The sequence below is a fragment of the Ursus americanus genome, chromosome 10, assembly GCF_024610735.1.
Source record: "Ursus americanus isolate L20-20 chromosome 10, mUrsAme1.1.p, whole genome shotgun sequence".
NCBI classification, from domain to species: domain Eukaryota; kingdom Metazoa; phylum Chordata; class Mammalia; order Carnivora; family Ursidae; genus Ursus; species Ursus americanus.
Window position 1 is genome coordinate 41326468 of NC_142136.1, and position 20636 is coordinate 41347103.

At 35.0% G+C, this 20636-nt stretch overlaps 1 pseudogene; it reads left to right on the forward strand.

Annotated features, from left to right (window-relative positions):
- The first annotated feature begins 18854 nt into the window (after nt 1-18854).
- On the forward strand, nt 18855-19787 carry LOC123801099 (large ribosomal subunit protein uL10 pseudogene; annotated as a pseudogene).
- Nucleotides 19788-20636: the final 849 nt, after the last annotated feature.

Here is a 20636-nt window from a genome sequence, read left to right on the forward strand (position 1 = left end):
TTAAGACTTTGCTATCTATCTACTCCAAACATTAGTTACCTTATCTGTAAAATATAAAAATATATTTAGAGAACTTGTGGAAGAACTGGATTATTTAATAAATGCAAATTTCTTAGCATGGTATCAGGCATGTTTTCAGCTGTTCAATGATTAACAGTTGATATTATAGCAAAAATTCTCCAAAGTCCCTTTCTCTATGCTCTCTATTCTAAAAAATATCTTTCTCAAATTTCACATTTTACTTCAGTCTTGACAGGCTATACATTCTCTTATATGCATAATGTATTGCCTTTCAATCTATCATTATTTTTGTTTTTCCTATCTTCTTCCCCCCCCCTTTATTGCTCTGCATTACTAGAATTACCTAAGTGATCCATAACATGCATTGCTTTTTCTTACTTTCCAAAATCAGTATAATTTTTAACTTTTCTGAGAAGTATTTCACAACTCAAAAAGGATGCTTTGTTTCCTTATTATCAACTAAATCAATGGACTCCCTTGTATTACATAGGTTTTACTTACACGTCCAATTACTCTTTGATATAATATTCATATATTCAAGAAGAAATCTGCTGTCTATTAAAACTTCCAAGTTCCTTTCCATCATCACCTACAATGACCTTCCCTTCTACTTTACTTAAGCCATTCACTGACAATACCACTCCTTAGATTTTCTTTTGATCTGGAAAAGCACGTCTGAAATTTCAGATTTAAACTCCTTACTCTCAGGGTGCCTGGGTGGCTCCGTCAGTTAAATGTCTGCCTTTGGCTCAGGTCATGATCCCAAAGTCCTGGGATCGAGCCATGCATGGGGCTCCCTGCTCCATGGGGAGTTTGCTTTTCCCCACTGGCCCTCTCGCCTCTCGTGCTCTCTCTCTCTCACTCTAATATATAATAAAATCTTTTAAAAATAAATAAAAAATAAACTCCTCAGACTCTGACTACTGTTTCCTATTATAACAGATGTCTCAATCACTGGCAATTGTTTGTCAAACTAATTGAGAGCCATAGTTGATATACATCTTTATATTTTCAATTTATAAAGAATTTACTAATCACTGAGGTGGTGATATTATACCAATTTTAATAATTGCATTATTTGATTTCATAGGGTTTGATACTGAATAAAAACAATTCAGAAAGCAGGATCATTCTATGATCTAATTGTTAGATGAGAAATATAGGAAACAATTACATACAGTATTATTTCTTTTTTCACTAATTCCTCCCTATTGGCCCTAAGTTTTACAGTTAGGTTTCACTCACATTTACCACATTAGCAATTTCAAGCCATCCATATTTCCCCAAGCCCTTCGCCTGACAATTCACCCACCTCTTTGTAGGTGACATTTTTCTACTTCATTAAGAAAATATAATTAACAAATTCTTTCCTCTTCTTATGCATAAGCATATACATTCAGCTGTTTCCACAAATACTATTTTCTCCTTTATATCAATCATATTGAAATTATTTTTTTCACCATGCTGTGACATGTACTTCATTATTACTCCTTCTGTATAAATTCATCTCCTTGCATTTTCAATACCATTTGCTTTCATTCTATCAAAGACTTATTTCCATGGACTAAACCTTCTGGTTCTCTTATCTGACAATTTCGATTCAATATTTCAACATTCTTCTCAATTCTATCCATTTGAATGAACATCCGCCACAAAAAAACAAAAAAAAATATTCTCTTGAATTTCAATATTCCCCTGCATCTACAAAATATTTTACTGCAAAAGTCTGGGGAAAAGTAGGTTACACTCACCACTACTATGCCCTAACTATACTGACCCAACCCTTGACTAAATCTCACCTCTCATCCTTTTATCTAACTGCAATCTGTCCCCATCCCACAACATTCCAGTAAGCCGGATTTTACCAATATCACAAATAAGTTATAAAGAATATCAGTCACATTTAACATTGTTTACAGTTCTTATTCCGACAGAATTTTATTTTCTTGCTTTCCATAAGACTAGACTCAGCTGGATTTTATTTATATTCCTGACCACTCTTTATCAAAATCATCTTTATTTACATTCACCTTCCCAAAACATAGACACGGGATCTTCATGGAGTACTATTTCCAGATTTCTTCCTACTTTAAATGTAATACAGTTTTGTCTGTCTGCTTTTTCTTCTTTCATACAGAAGACCAAAATCTATCCCAGAGATACTCCACTTCACAAGTCAATTAAAGTACATAATTCACAAAATATTGTAATTCATGCAGAAGAATACTTAGCTGGTTTTGGGTTAAAGATTATTTCCTGAATTAACATAGTTAAAATGTCCATGCTACCCAGAGCAATCTACACTTTCAATGCTATCCCGATCAAAATACCGAGAACGTTTTTCAAAGAACTGGAACAAATAGTCCTTAAATTTGTATGGAACCAGAAAAGACCCCGAATCTCCAAGGAACTGCTGAAAAGGAAAAACAAAGCTGGGGGCATCACAATGCCGGATTTCGAGCTGTACTACAAAGCTGTGATCACAAAAACAGCATGGTACTGGCACAAAAACAGACACATAGACCAATGGAACAGAATAGAGAGCCCAGAAATGGACCCTCAGCTCTTTGGGCAACTAATATTTGATAAAGCAGGAAAAAACATCCGGTGGGAAAAAGACAGTCTCTTCAATAAATGGTGCTGGGAAAATTGGACAGCTACATGCAAAAGAATGAAACTTGACCACTATCTCACACCATACACAAAAATAAACTCCAAATGGATGAAAGACCTCGATGTGAGACAGGAATCCATCAAAATTCTAGAGGAGAACATAGGCAGCAACCTCTACGACATCGGCCAAAGCAACCTTTTTCATGACACATCCCCAAAGGCAAGAGAAACAAAAGATAAAATGAATTTATGGGACTTCATCAAGATAAAACGCTTCTGCACATCCAAGGAAACAGTCAGAAAAACTAAGAGGCAGCCCATGGAATGGGAGAATATATTTGCAAATGACACTACGGATAAAGGACTGGTATCCAAGATCTACAAAGAACTTCTCAAACTCAATACACGAGAAACAAATAAACAAATCAAAAAATGGGCAGAAGATATGAACAGACACTTTTCCAATGAAGACATACAAATGGCTAACAGACACATGAAAAAATGTTCAAAATCATTAGCCATCAAGGAAATTCAAATCAAAACCACACTGAGATACCACCTTACGCCAGTTAGAATGGCAAAAATAGACAAGGCAAGAAACAACAATTGTTGGAGAGGATGTGGAGAAAGGGGATCCCTCCTACATTGTTGGTGGGAATGCAAGTTGGTACAGCCACTCTGGAAAACCGTGTGGAGGTCCCTTAAAAAGTTAAAAATTGAGCTACCCTATGATCCAGCCATTGCACTACTGGGTGTTTACCCCAAAGATACAGACGTAGTGAAGAGAAGGGCCATATGCACCCCAATGTTCATAGCAGCAATGTCCACAATAGCTAAATCGTGGAAGGAGCGGAGATGCCCTGCAACAGATGACTGGATTAAGAAGTTGTGGTCCATATATACAATGGAATATTACTCAGCAATCAGAAAGAATGAGTTCTCAACATTTGCTACAACATGGACAGCACTGGAGGAGATAATGCTTAGTGAAATAAGTCAAGCAGAGAAAGACAACTATCATATGATTTCTCTCATCTATGGAACATAAGAACTAGAATGATCAGTAGGGGAAGAAAGGGATAAAGAAAGGGAGGGTAATCAGAAGGGGGAATGAAACATGAGAGACTATGGACTATGAGAAACAAACTGAGGGCTACAGAGGGGAGGGGGGTGGGGGAATGGGATAGACCGGTGATGGGTAGTAAGGAGGGCACATATTGCATGGTGCACTGGGTGTTATACACAACTAATGAATCATCGAGCCTTACATCGAAAACCGGGGATGTACTGTATGGTGACTAACATAATATAATAAAAAATCATTATTAATAAAAAAAAAAAAAAGATTATTTCCTAAGACTTCCTGTAATTACTGTTATTATTCTGGTATTATTTCTAATTTGATAAAATGTGCTAAGGATACACATAAATTTTGAATTACATAATATACAAGCATATAAAATATAAGCATATATAATTTATATGTAATGTTATGTTAATGTATTTATTTTAATATTTTATATTTGTATATTATATATATTAGATTTTAATTACGTTTCTATTATAGTTCATATATAGGTTATATAGAAATATAACATATATACATACATATGTGTGTGTTTTAATCTTCCTCCTGAACATCTAATAAAGCATGAGAAGTTATTTGGAAATGGCCAGAAACTACATGACAAAATATACATAGGCCAATTGCTTCTGTTAGGTTTTGTAGTACTCAAATAAATCATTCAGCTTGCATTTCTAAAATTTTTTATTACTATTCAATACAGCCAGCATAAAATGTTTGTGATATAATGAAGGAAAGTTTTCTCAAGGGTAACAGACAAAAGAGACAGCTCAGTTCCATTCAAACATTTGGATTTTAATATTTTGTACTACTGGTGGATTTTTGCTCTCAAAGTTATACTCGGTGTGTTTTCCATATGCACAATCTTGAATTTAGAGAACTCACATATATTTTCAACAGGAGAGACTGTACTGTGGTATCTGTATATTCTGTTTGTTGTTAAATTTCTTAAACGTTATTCTTCCATGTTCATATTAGGTTGGTATCTCTATAAAATTTCCCAATAGTAAATACTAAATTGATATACTTTTTTCTGGAAGCATTCAATGTCCATTATTACAAATTAACCAACTTGTTTCAGTTCAACCCCTTACTAGACTATTTTTGCCATAGTTTATATTATACAAATATAACATAAATTTTACAAATATTTCAAGAGGCTATATCACTTCCATAAAAAAGGAAAAAAGTGATTCTTAATAAAATAAGGTTTCACTATTCTTCTCTTATTAAAACTAGAGGATGTAAAAATGAAGAATATCATAGACTTGAAAAAACCACAGAAGAAAAAATCAAGTAATAATCATTATTGTGTTTAAAGAAATATATCATTCTTTTTTTTTTTTAAGATTTTATTTATTTATTTATTTATTTATTTGACAGAGAGAGAGAGCACCAGCGAGAGAGGGAACGCAAGCAGGGGGAGTGGGAGAGGAAGAAGCAGGCTCCCAGCGGAGGAGCCCGATGCAGGGCTCCATCCCAGGACTCCGGGATCACGCCTGAGCCAAAGGCAGATGCTTAACGAGTGCGCCACCCAGTCACCCCAGAAATATATCATTCTTTTAGTTCATACAGTTTAACTACAAGTTTGGAAAATATCACCAAAATTATAAATTCTTCTCTTTCTCAGAATGGATGTTCTGATATTACACTGCTTCAGATTCAAATTGCTTTATGTGTTAAAGCCGCAAGTAACCCTTAAAGATCTTAAAATCATCATTCTATAATTTTTTAATGCACAATTCATGCAAGTTTCAGAGTGAGAGCTTAGACTTATGGGCTCCACAAATTCTCTTTCACAATTTCAAACAGACAGTAAGTTTCTTCTATTTCCTGAACATAGTTTTACTTTAGACAGTGTACTGTGGAAGTTTCAATCATTTTAAGACTAATTTTATTGCAGCAACTTCTGTTACTTTTCAAGTCTTTGGGCTATCCAAAGTCTATACTTGCACATTTATACCATGCACAGCAAAAAATGGCAAATCTATACATGTATGTGACTACATGAGTCACACAAAATACTGAATTTGTTCCATTTAGTGATATTGCAACCTAGATATATTTTGAAATATTTACCAGGTATTTAATGAAATCTATTAAACTTTACTCTGTTGGACTTTGGTCTAGAGCATTCTGGACATTGCAAGAAAAAAAATGTTAAAATGGTAACTAATACCATTATGTAGAACAGATTTTGCTGGGCTACCAATATAATTTTTCTATGCCTGGTTTATATTAAAGATATTGAATGTAGGCCTGTCAGATGATGGGAGTAAGGAGTACAAATTGGGACTATGGGTTTGTTACTCAACTGTGACATAATATTTAAATTGCAAAAATTGTAATTATTTTCTTAGCAAATCACTGAACATTAATAACTAATAATTTCTCTCTAAATTTAGTTTTTAATTTGTAAAAGCATTTCTAGATAGGAATGCATACAATTCTGCTGAAAAAAAAAAGTCACTCAATCTAGAGTTCTGGTATCTTTAGCCGTCCTGTCAATTGACTCAGATAATTGGTTCATGCAGCCTTATGGGGGTAAAGAGGTACAGAGTAGACTATTAGTGACAACAGAATGTTCACGTTTTCATTCTGGTATTGTGGAAACTACAAAGGCCCAGATTGTTATCCTAAAGGAATGCTCAGAATTAAATTATTGAATTCTTTGAAAACTAAGTTGTTGATGCAGTTTCACACGTATTTGTTTCCTTTTTTACTAACTCTGGAGAACACGATGTATCCACTTAAAGAAAGGTGGCATTTTATATATTATTGTCCACTTTTATAGAGGATTACACCCAACATCATCTGTCTTCACTTTTTTTTTTTTTTTTTTTACAGATCCTGCTGCAGGTTTATTTGTACAAATAGCACAGGAGGACACCAGCCCCATGCAGATAGAAGCCCAGGGGTCACACCAGTCCTTCCCTCGTCACACTGGCAGACAGAAGCATCTACACTGGAGCCTTTGTGGGGGCCTGGGCACCTTTGGGAGCCTGAGCTGCAGTGGGAGCAAGAGCAGAAGCTGGAGCCGGATCTGGATTTCTGAGGCCTGCTCCATATGACCCCAGTAGACCGTGATACAGAAATAAAGTTCTACCCCTCAAGTGAAAGTTTGCATTTGAGCCTAGTTACAAAGAAAAAGGAAACCTGAAGAAACTTCATTTCAAATGACAGATAGTATTACCTTGCCAAGTGTTGATCAGTTATGATTGAGAGCTCTGGAGGGGCGTGTGTGACAGTATGAACTAATGAATAAATAAGAAATGTGGGTGTCCTCACCACCAGGTTATTTCCTGTATATCTCCCTGAAATGAACAAACATTAAATAAATTGTTATACAAGTTAAATTAATAAAGTTCTTGACTAGCCTAACTCTAATTAGGGAATAGTCATATAGGTTTCCACTTTTGTTATTATTAATTACTGTTGTTTCATATTCAACATTAAAATTATTAAACAGAATAATAGAGAAGATGGCAATATCCCTGTCAATACTTTGGAGATGACAGAAATTGATAAATTTTAAGCGCCAGCATTCTAAAAATGAGAGGTGGTGCAGCTCTTTTTTAGCAAAAGTTGTGTTTGGACTGTCAAGACTAAGAGGCAGTGCCACAGATAGTGACAGGCCCCGCAGGCTGGGATAGAGTTATTACTCTAAGGACAAACCATGCCTGTAATTAGTTCACCTTCCTTCCATCCCATCACACTCCTATTCATGGAAAACAGTGCCATGAAGAGCATTACAATCCTGTATGACAGACAAGAGAAGAACAGTTGAGTGAATGTGTGCATGAGCAGGGATGGGCTGTAATATATCCTATTTTACAAATGTTGAATCTTCCATGGTTTTGCTCACGTATTTCATAATATCTCATTAAATTAACCATTTAATTATCATAACCAAGTAGCTCAATGATCTATACATTATTAATTTTTGTGAAAGATCTCTTTTGTAATCTGTGCAATTTAACTTCTCTATGAATAGCTCCCATTATGTGAAATACACTTAAGCAATTTACAAACTTTCCATCCATCTCTTGAAACTGTAAATCAAATACTCAATTCTATTAGATGATTCCTAAAAAGGAAAAAAAAAAAAAGCATTCAAAAGCAAACAAGAAAAACGAGCCTTAGCTTCATGGATTATTTCCTTGGAAATTAAAAATTACTTATGAAAACATTAACATAGCAAAAATAAATTTGAATTAATGAATAGAATTACTATGTGAAAAATACTTTGGGGAAAGTTGGTGTTCTTTCCTAATATGCCACATTTTGTTCTCCAGATATATAATAGAACAACTAGTAACCTAGTGTCTGGTTTAGTGTAAATCAATATAACCTACTGAGATAGCCATGTTTTACCGTGAAGCTCCTGTATTTTCCAAGAAAAGCCGTGCATGTTTTTGGATAATCTCACTTGGCCTTATAGAATATTAACCAATGGAAAAACATAGTATTATTTCCCTAGTACAAAGCTGTAATGTTGACATAATTATTCACGCCAATGAGTATGTGGCAGGAAACTTAAACAATTATTCATATCTTGCAATGTAGATGTTGTAGATCAAGAATTTAAAATGCATTTATTCAAAGATTACAATCAAATGCAAAGGATAGCTACCCTCAAACACTGCCTATGAGATTTGTAAATGTGTGTAACTTTTCTAAAGGGAAATTTGAGACTACGAATCAAATGCAAAAAGCTATGTATAACCTTAGCCTCAGAAACTCATCTAGAAATTTTTTTCAGGGAATAAAGATATGCATAAATATTTAGTTAATGTTAACCAGGTTGTTTATAATAAAAATATTTATAAAATAATGCTCAATAATATGATTTAGTAAATTCTGGGAAATCCAAATTATTGGATGTCATACTGAGACTAAAATACTTTATAAAGTTAAATGTATTTACATCGTAGAATATAGGTTAGATCTATTATCATTTAACTAAAACATTATATAAAAACACTACACAGATCATGACTGTATTTTTTAAAAAGATTTTATTTATTTATTTGACAAGAGAGAAAGAGTGAGCACGAGCAGGTGGAACAACACGCAGAGGGAGAGAGAGGAGAAGCAGACTCCCCGCTGGGCAGGGAGCCCAATGCGGGGCTCAATCCCAGGACCCCAGGATCATGACCTGAGCCGAAGGCAGACACTTAACTGACTGAGCCACCCAGGCACCCCATGGCTGTATTTTTAAAATGCATATACTGAGGACGGCAGTCAAACACAGACATGGAAAAAGTATTAAAATTCAGAGATATTTTTCTGGGTAGTAAGATGTGGGTGATTATTTTCAATTTGTTTCTAAGTATTTTCTATTTTTTTCTAAAGGAGACAAATACTACTTATATAATAAAAGAAATCAAAAGAGAATCTGTTATTGAAAACAAAATAGGAGCTTCCTTATGGGCACAATGAACCAACCAGAAAAATCCAATCTCACTTCAGCTGAGTCTCCTATCAAAAATCCACATATCTTAATGGTATTTAAGCTTCATCATAAGTTGTCTGAGTAGGAAGTAAACCTTAATTAGGACTCAGCTACACATTAAGATCCAAGAGGGAATGTGCCATGAAATTGGCCTAGAACTGAACGAAAGACAGGTATATACATGGTAAAGCAGGAAAGGAAAATAGAGACAGCACTACAAAATACTGGTGTCCCTCCACTTTCAAAGTGCCTCTGGGTCACCCCAATGACCTTAAAATGCTCTTAAGTAACTAAGACATATTACCTAACTCAGACTTTTAGATGTATTTTTTCCTGAGTTTACACACCCCAGGTAATAACAACATAATGATTAATATGACCTCTGCATTTCCATACCGCCTTTTAAAGTCCCTGGTCCTTGGGGTGCTTGGGTGGCTCAGTCAGTTAAGCGGGCTCCCTGCTTAGTGGGGAGTTAGTTTATTCCTCTCCCTCCTCCCCTGCTCATGCTTGTGTTCGTGGTCTCTCTCTCTCTTATGAATAAAATATTTAAAAATCAATAAATAAAGTTCCTGGTCCTTTATTCCTCAAATGTCCCTTAGGCTGCAGTTCTTCTAACTTCTCTAGATCTTTTCAAGCTAAACCTCCCAAATTATTTCTAGTTTTAGCCTACACAGATGTTCCAGATCTCCATACACCTTCCCTATTCTCCCTCAATGTCATCCCTCTCTCTCTCTCCCCCATTCAACACCCCCTCTCTGTCTCTCTGGATTTGACGCTCATCTTTCTTTTCATTGCAGGTCAACTCTGCCATGAGACTAAGTCCTCACGGTGTTCATCCTACCTCTCAGGTCTTGTTTCTTTTTAGACATTCTTTTAAAATGTCCACTGCTCATTAAATACCAATTTTTCAACCATTTGAAATTTTTCATTAAGACACTTCCAAAAAAGCACAAATTCTCAGCTACTTTTTTTTTGCATGTGTGTGTGCAAAGATAGGTAACTTCTCTAAACGCTAGTTGAAAATAGGGAAAGTTGGTTGAGGAAAAATGGCATGTAAAATTTTCTTTATATCGCATAAAACAGAACAATTATATTGCCACATGTCATTTATGTACAGTACAATCTATTACACAACTATAAAACATATACTTCTTCTCCCTTATTGGTAGAAATGCATCCCCATGTCTTTGAATCATTTAAGGAAATCAAGGATTTATAATGTATTTTTTTCTTATACCAGGAAATTTTTTTTTCCTACTAGGCAAACCCTAATCATCCTTTAAAATATGGTTCTTAACATCTGTGCTTCTAAGATTCCATAGGATTTTATCCTTAGTTGTTTCACAGAAAATGTCACATTACGTACACAACTTCACAAATATCTTCTAACTCAATGTGCAATGGCTAACTGATTCATATTTGAGCTAGGTTTTCCTTTATATATTTCTGCTCATTGCTTAAACAATTTCTGAGACATTGTTGGCACACAAGGCATTTTCACTCAGTGTATACCTTATTTATACATCAGTTAAGAAGGTTTTTTGTTGTTTTTCTTTTTTATAATAATATTTTGTTATTATGTTAGTCACCATACAGTGTACATCCCTGGTTTTTGATGTAAAGTTCGATGATGCATTAGTTGCGTATAACACCCAGTGCACCATGCAATATATGTGCCCTCCTTACTACCCATCACCAGCCTATCCCATTCCCCCACCCCCTTCCCCTCTGAAGCCCTCAGTTTGCTTCTCAGAGTCCATAGTCTCTCATGCTTCATTCCCCCTTCTGATTACCCCCCTTTCTTTATCCCTTTCTTCTCCTACCAATCTTCCTAGTTCTTATGTTCCATAGATGAGAGAAACCATATGATAATTGTCTTTCTCTGCTTGATTTATTTCACTTAGCATTATCTCCTCCAGTGCCATCCATGTTGCAGCAAATGTTGAGAAATCGTTCTTTTTGATAGCTGAATAATATTCCATTGTATATATGGACCACATCTTCTTAATCCAGAAGTTTTGACTTTGTTCAGCAGAGATAGGTAAACCTTTAAATTATTTACTAAATAATTTTGTTTAAAAAAATATGGACATTTGAAAAACATAGTGCAGAGAGCATTGTCTGCATACCAAAGGCTGGGAAAACACTTTGGAGACTTAGACGTTATCAACCAGAGATAATAAGAGTTTACTTGAACTATGACTGATTTTAGCAGAAATTGGCAAACTCTTCTTACACCTACTTCTTTAGTTTTCTGGGCACAGAATTGGAGGTTTTTTGTTTTTGTTTAAGTTTTCCTCGAAGTTAGTGTGTCAACGAGTTCCGGCCAATGAAATCTGAATAGAAATAATGTTCACCACTGACTGACCTAGCCTCATAAAACATCTCACATGTAATACATGCAGGACCCATCAACCTGAGCCACTGAATAACTGAATAAAGGAAGGTCCCCACAGCCACATTCTCCCTAGGATTGGACTTTATCTGCCTGAGACACAAATTTCTATTGTGTAAAACAACCATAACATCTGTTATGGTATCCAGCTGTATCTTATCTAGTATACTGATTATATATAAAGGAATACAGAAAGAAAATGATGATATATGATTAGACTGACCAGGTAAATGGCAGGTCAACAAAGTACGTAAAGCACGTAAGTAGATATAAATGCCTAAACAAAGAAGTAGTAGTATTTTGCATTTCACAATAACCCAGAGATTTACTATAGTACATTCCTGAGCATACTGTCTCACATGCAGGAAAAATAACACTTTAAAACCAAAATAATGTAAGGGCTGAAAACAAACTATTTCACAAACTCAATGCTTTAGACTCAAAATTATTTCTTCAAAAAGTACACACCCTCCAAAACATGTTTTCTTTTCTTCTATACAAACATATTTTTAATTTCTCCTCTGTTCTCCTCACTTCCATATTTCTCACCCATGTGAGTAGTTGAATCAAGGCTTTCAGAACTGATTAGCATAGTGAGCAAAACGTTTCAAAATTATTTTCCTAGAATGGACATTTTTGGGGGGTTACATTTTGTGTCCCAGGAAAAGTTATGGGGTCTGAATGTATCAATATTGAGCAGCGTAGTAAGTTTTCACTGACCTTGTGAAGTATCCATGCTGCCCTGTCTATTTTCAAATACAGTTAGTGGAACTTAAAATGAAAGATAAACCAAGAAAAGCATGTATGTTTGGCATCATAAGACCAAGAAAAACCTTAAAATTCTGATACAAACTATCCTAACAAAGTATCTGTACAATTAATCCAAATCACAGGAACTGATTAATAACTATCTTTCTATACTATTGGCAAATGGTTTCCTCCTTGTAAGGAAAATTTTTATTTCAAAGAATAGTAGTAACTGACTGTATAAATCAGGATATTATCAGGAAAGAGAGGACTCAGATTATATAATCTGAGCAAAAATAATAAAGAGATTTTCATAAAAGTATACAGTATTGGAAGCCACAAGAGATAATGCAGTATCGCATGGTTACTACCTGCAGGGTGCAGGACCACTCTTATGCTTAAAGAAGTAGAGGGAACAGTTATTTGAAACTGAAGCATACAAAAAGGTCAAAGATCACCTGACAGGAGTCGTGCCAAATTAAACACTGGTCTAAGGATGAGTACAATGACTGCCACAGTGACTTTTCAGAAAGAGTGTTCAGGAATAAATATATGAACTTTATTTCTACCTCTCTAATCTCTTGGGGCTAACCATTGTCTAAACCCACCTGAAAGGCAGAAGAGTCAGAAAACCTACTTCTGAAAGACAGGGAAACTGAAACCTCAGGATGGGGTCGAGTGGGCAAAGTAAACGTCCCACATGGCCACGAAGTAGATGTCCAGGAAAGCAACAATGTTTTCTTTTTTTTCCTTTTAAATATTTTATTTATTTATTTGACAGAGCGAGAGCAACCATGAGAGAGCACAAGCAGGGGGAGCAGCAGGCAGAGAGAGGGAGAAGCAGACACCCACAGAGCAGGGAGCCCGAGGGCTTCATCCCAGCATGACCTGAGCCAAAGGCAGACACTTAACTGAGCCACGGACTGTTGACCCAGCAACAAAGTTTCCTAACTGTGTTGAATTTACACTGCATTCTACTGAATGTTAAACATTACGTTCTAACAATGAAAGTCAAAGAAAATACAAGATGCTCAATCTCTAAAGAACGTGCATATGTCCCAATATGCCCACATGATTTTTTCAGCATGACAAAGGAAGAAACTTCACAGAATCTCTTATTAGGTATCAAAAATAAATTTCACATGATTCTAGTTTCTCATCAAATTTTCCCTTTCAACTATTTTCACTAGATTTCAGCATGAAATCAATGCCATAAAAATCTTTAAATTGAATGTTACTTCATCTTTTCTACCCTAAAGCTTTAAATCAATCTGGCATAACTTAGAAGCATCTTGTTTGAAACTTGTGCGCTATCATTGGCGGATGAGGAAGTCCACTCTGGTAGTGTGTGATCGCTACATATGCTCAAATGAACTTGCATTAACTTTTATCTCTCCTAAGTCCAAAAACAGATGCATGATTATTTATGTCCAGTTTATAATGAAATTCCAACACAACCTTCACAAATATTTATTAAAAGGTATATTAGCAGAAGGGGGGATGGGTTGAATTGGTGATGGGATAAGGAGGGCACTTGTAGTGATGACCACAGGGTGTTGTATTAAGTGATTAATCACTAAATTCTACACCTGAAACTAATATTGTACTTTATGTTAACTGGAATTTAAATAAAAACTTAAAAAGGCATACTGATTTGAAAATTAGAGGTCATAATTCTAAAAGATAAAATGTAAGTAAATCATAGTTTCCAGTTCCAAAAATAGATGTAAAATAATGCTCATGTAGAGAACCAATCCTCAAAGCATAAATTGGAAATCCTCACTGAATAGTAGACTGAAGACAATTGCTTCACATTAGGAGAATCTTATTACCTACGAGAAGCTCCATAACTTCCTCTCCAGCAATTTCAGCACTTGCCCAACTCTAGACTGTTCCCACTACAGTCTTCCTAGATCCTTCTCTCTGACACATCAGTGTGGGATCAGCCCCCTGCCCTACTCAACAGAAATTTATCTCATCTCTAACAATTATTTCAGTTGATTCCAATAATTCATATTGCTGCTGGTAGTGTATGAGAGCTATTATTCAAGATTCTTGTCAACACTTGGTACTGTCTGTTATTTTAATTTAAGCTGTCTTGGTTACTAAATGTTTGATAATGATTTTTCTTGGCATTTCTTGATGACTAATGAGTCTGATGCCCTTTTCATGTGAATAGATTTTTTTTTTCCCTTTGTGCTTTGGGATATGGAACTGTAAAGTGGCTCTTGTGTCTTTTGCTTATTTTTTAATGGATTGTCTTTTTGTTATTAAGAATACTATAATCAAAAGTCCTAGGACAGTTAAATTGCATTTTTTGCATTCTGTAGCTTATTTTTCCACTCTTCAATAAGCACACATTCTTAATTTAAATGTAGTCCAATTTATTAATCTTTTTCATTTATTTATAGATCCTTATTCTTCATAACCCACTGTGATTAACATATTTCAATGTCATCTAAAATTTTAATGTTTTCTCTTTAAAGTTAGGTTTATAAGCTGTATGGAATTGTTCTTTATGGAATGTAGGAAATAGGAAAACATATGATCAATTGGGTTATCAAACCTAGATGTTCCCTTGAACTTATTCATTTGCTGTTTTAACAAGACTTTAACAATTGCTGTTTAAACAAGACTTTTTAATCCCCAGTCTTTCATATAACTTTTAATGTTTTCCAACCAGATACCTTTCCCAGAAATTAATCAGCTGAATGACCAGTCCAAATCGATCCCCCACATCAGGCTCCTCCATTGGGAGCCTGCTTCTTCCTCTCCTACTCTCCCTGCTTGTGTTCCCTCTCTCGCAGGCTGTCTCTCTGTCAAATAAATAAATAAAATCTTTAAAATAAATAAATAAATAAATAAATAAATAAATAAATAAATAAATAAATCTTAAAAAAATAAGAACAAAAACAAAAAATCTAGTAATAGTCAGCTTTCCTGATCTTCGTTCTTGTCTTGGTTAACGTACATAGAATTCCCTGAATCAGTCTTTTCTTTTTCACTTAGGTAGAAAAATATTAAAAAGTAGATAGAGATTTATATACTTTAAAGGCACCCATCAAATAAATCATATATTAACATTCTCCATTTACCTATTATGTTATAGTCAAGCTATTTTTACAAGACAATGTCCTTTGTTTATATGTGTAACTTTCCTTAATATTGTGAATATTTTTCATGATTAACCATGTTCCAATTAAATACAATTATTATTTTCTTAATTCTCAAATCATCAGTTTAGTAAACAGGATTTCTTACAAGTTAGCTATACTGTCTTTTCAGCCCTACTCCTTACATTTGAAATTGCCATTATTTTCTGGCAGAAAGATTTTTGTGACTTTTTTTCTTGCTTCAATATGGAATTATCTACTTTCCAATTATCTCTGGCTTGAATTAAAAAAATGTATTAGAAAAATGTGGATGCTAGTATTCATGCCAGCACATATTGAAAAAAACATTGTCCAGAATAGCCAGACACTGAGACACTCTGGAGACAGAGCTTTAAATTGTAATTAAGGTCACAAGTCTATGCCAACTTTTCCAACTTAGCTTAAATATTACTAAATCCTTTTTGGGATATTTTGTTTGGGTTCCTACCTCTTCAATGTATTCACAATATACTAAGTCTTCTTTTTAAATGTTTAACCCTTCTAGTCATAATTAAAGGTCAATTATTCCCTATTACAATCACTTTTGTCTTATTTTGTGATCCCTTTAACATTATAATATCAGAAAATACTTCCAAATCAACTTGTCTTTTCTTAAATATGGGGTTTTGCTTATTGGGTCTTGTTGATACAGTATGCTTATGTATGTGTGATGTCAATTATTCTCTCTGTATATTGTCTTAAGCATGGCAATGTGGGGGATTGCTACTATATTTTTAGATTGATATTTTTATTGAATAAGAAAGGTTAGTAATGTGCTAGTTACTAAAGATAAGCAAGATTGATATCCAGTTTTTCCAATTTGTGTAAATATAACTCTGAGGGAATATTGATGGAAGTGCTTAATTATAGCAAATACTTGTAGCAGGAAGGAACCTAAAAGCTGGAGATAGCTGCCACCTTTACAAGTAACTTTGGTTCAATTTTAACCAATTTTAATAATATTTAGTCACATACATATAAACACTCAATAGATTTATTATTTTATTGGATTTTAGACTTTAAAAGGATTTAAAGATTCACTAAAAGTTGCCTGCATCCTTAGGAAATAAATGTCTCAGGGAGGTTAAATTGAGCAAATACTCCGGAAGACTACAGTGGTAGAGAGCAGACTTCAAAATTCCATTTTTTTAACTCCCAGGTTGCACTCCTTCCAAAGTACCATGAGCATTTTTTCAAATGAGGACTGCTCTTTCCCAACAGAGAAACATATACATATACATGTGTATATAACATACATACATATAAAACTCTATACACACACACACACACACATATATGTATATACAGACATACTTATTTTGCTATACAAGGCTGAATGATGCCAGTTAAGAGACATGCTGTTAATTTGGTGATAAATTAAGAACCAGACAACTGAAACAAGTGCATTACAGTATCTTTTTTAAAAGCTGAAATAATACAGTGTCATGTTCAGAACCAAAACCAGTCCTCTGTGCCTATACTTAGAATGAAAATAATTTATCAAGGTAGGAAAAAGAGGAATTTTTCAATAAAGTTTCAATAAGGAGCTACGTTGTAGATATCTACATTTTAAGACTTGCAGTTTGAGCATTTACAAAAAAACACAAAAAATAAGCGATAATGAATGAACACACCTTTCTGACTCAGTGCATAAGAGTAAGCCAATACTATCACTTGCAATACAGGACTGCAGAATAACCCATACATCTTGGTGCAATGATTTTATCGCCAAGTATGCCAGATGTCTTATTTGAAGTTATTTCAAGTTGGAAAAAAAATTAATGAATTTATTTACTTCACAAATAGCTCTTGTGAATTAATTTCTCTTCTTTTCCCCTGGAATCATCTAACATGGATACTTTCCCTTCAGTGGTATTCCTCTTGGTTATATTCCTTAGAAACCACAGGCCACAAAATACGTTAGAATGAGGTATTTATACATCTATATATTTGGAGTTATACTATAAAAAATATATAAAATATGTTGCCAAAGATATTTATAACAAAGTTATAATTTCTGATGGTTTGGTTTAGTGGCATTATTCCATTTATATATATAAATAATTTATCATTATTCTATTTATACTAAAAGGAAGGAAATAAATGACCTCACCTGGGCTCTTCAAGGTCTAGGATTCTATTATTAACTTTAACTTAGTAAGATGTTCATTTTCAGTATTTCCTCATCATTGCAGCATTTTAAGCCAAAAAAAAAAAATCTTCTAGTTTACTAATCTACAACTCCTGAGTTATCTGAAGCTAAATTATAGGGGGACCTGGATAGTATAGTTATATATTAAATGTTCAAATCCTTTTCATTATATAAATCCAGAATTGATTGTTAAAGCCTGCCAAGGATAATAAACACCCCTAATTACCAAGAAGCACTGTCTCCACAAGCTACTACTCTTTTCTTAAAGGCATTTATGTGCTTTCCAGGCAGATAGATTTGCTCTGCCTCTTAGCCTGACATAAATTATTTTTATATCAATCTTTCAGAAAAGAGGTTGTCCTCTGAGTGATAGCTATGGGGAATATAGTACCTCTGGGAAAAGAAAATTAATTTGTCTCATTATTTTCTATATCTCACTATTCCCTAAGCCGCAATACAGCTCAGAAACTTATAGTGGAAGTCTAAGCCCCAACAGTTAAGTTTCATGAACAGATATCATTAAAGAGCAAAACTCCTTAAAATAAGGTTAGCTGTTGGGAATTGAAAGCAAAGAAAAAGAATAAAAGAATCCAACTAGGAGAGATATTTAACCCAGCTTCATTATTTTTACTATGACACAATTATATCACCTTGTTATTTGGCTAGAAATTGCAAAAGATAAGCACCTCATTAGAGAAATGGGATGTACTATCACTTCTTAGACAGGAGGAGGTACATTTTTCAACTGGAGAAGAAAAAGGATCTCCACTAATCACATTAATATATAAACAAATTACTTAGTTTAAATTGGCTTGCATGCTATGCCTAACTCATACATGTATCTTTTATCAGGTTAGATTTTGAATGGGATGGTTTAACTCAACAGAAATTAGTCTCTCAAAAATGCAAGCTCAGTCAAAATTAAAATAAATTTCTTTGATAATTCAACTCTGGAAAATAATATTCTTGGTATATTAACATTAATTAAATAACTTCTCAAACTTTAGGAGATTTAAATATATTTACATAAGATAATAAATATTTAAATATTTAATTAAAACTGTATTTGATAAGAATTTAAATTAAGAATATATTTGAATTACCAAGATACCTTATGTTGTACTAAGATATAAAGATTAGAAAAAAAATTAAAATTCGCCTCCTCTCTCCAGGCGTCCTTGTGAGAGTGATACCGTCTTTAAACCCTGCATGGTAATCCCGGACGCACTGCTGTGATGCCCAGAGAAGACAGGGCAACCTGGAAGTTCCAACTACTTCCTTAAAATCATCCAACTTTTGAATCATCATCCAAAAAGCTTCAGCAGACAATGTGGGTTCAAAGCAGATGCAGCAGATCCGTATGTCCCTCCGCGGGAAGGCTGTCGTGCCGATGGGCAAGAACACCATGATGCGCAAGACCATCTGAGGGCATCTGGAGAACAACCCAGCTCTGGAGAAACTGTTGCCTCATATCCGGAGGAATGTGGGCTTTGTGTTCACCAAGAAGGACCTCACTGAGATCAGGGACATGCTGCTGGCCAATAAGGTGCCAGCTGCCACCTGTGCTGGTGCCACAGCCCCATGTGAAGTCACTGTGACAGCCCAGAACACTGGTCTGGTTCCGAGAAGACCTCCTTCTTCCAGGCTTCAGGCATCACCACTAAAATCTCCAGAGGCACCATTGAAATCCTGAGTGATGTGCAGTTGATTAAGACCGGAAACAAAGTAGGAGCCAGCAAAGCCACCCTACTGAATGTGCTGAACATCTCCCCCTTTGGGCTGATCATCCAGCAGGTGTTTGACAATCACAGCATCTACGACCCTGAAGTGCTTGACATCACAGAGGAAACTCTGCATTCTTGCTTCCTGGAGGGTGTCCTCAATGTTGCCAGCATATGTCTGCAGACAGGTTTACCTAACTGTTGCATCAGTGCCCCATTCTATCACCAGTGGATACAAGCAGGTCTTGGCTTGTCTGTGGAGACTGATTACACCTTCCCACTGCTGAAAAGGTCAAGGCCTTCTTGGCTGATCCATCTGTATTTGTGGCTGCTGCCCCTGTGGCCACTGCCACCACTGCTGCACCTGCTGCTACCGCAGCCCCAGCCAAGGCTGAAGCAAAGAAAGAGTTGGAGGAGTCGGAAGAGGATATGGGATTTGGTCTCTGATAATCAATTACCAAAAAGCAACCAATTCAGCCAGGTTTATTTGTGAAACAAGAAAATAAAGGCTTACTTCTCTTAAAAAAAAAAAGTTCAAGAAGCTTACAATAAACAGCAGAGAAATCGTCCTTCACATTTTTTTTATAAAAATAATTTCAATAACAGAGCCATTTGTAAAACTGTGGAAAACACAGGGGAAAATAATAGCCTTAAGACCACCATGATTATTATGAAAATATGCAAAACTGAGGTTTCTCTAATTAATATCAGAGAAATGAGTCTGCATTTTCAAGCGGAAATCAAGTGACAGGACGTGTGGAAATTATGCAGGCCTAACACAATACACCAATTCCAAAGAGATACAAAAAGTTTGACACTATTAGAAGGGAGACAAGAGATAAGGGTGGGCAAGAAGACAGTGCTTCTAACGTGAACTTTTTATTAAAATTCTAAGGAATTTTGAAGGTGTGTCCAATAATCAAATTTTGTTTGCAGTGACAGTCTCAAACATAAGATACACTGAACAGATATGAGGACCTGGAACTCTAAGTAGTAAGGCCAATTTATGCACCACAATCCTCTATTAGGGGAGCATATGCTCTCACTTGGCATCTAATGAGGCAGTCATCACCTTTTTATGCTATTCAAGTGTAACACTTTATGTCTCACTCCCTCATAGCACTATTATGCTTAATAAAGAAATATTCTGTGATTATATGTTTAAAGCATGACTTCACCTGCTTTTTCATAAACGCATGTTTCTCTTCCAGGACAAATGCACAACGCCTATTACATTATAGTAGCACAACACATCTAAACTTATTGATCAGATGAAAGAATGACAGCCGGAATTAG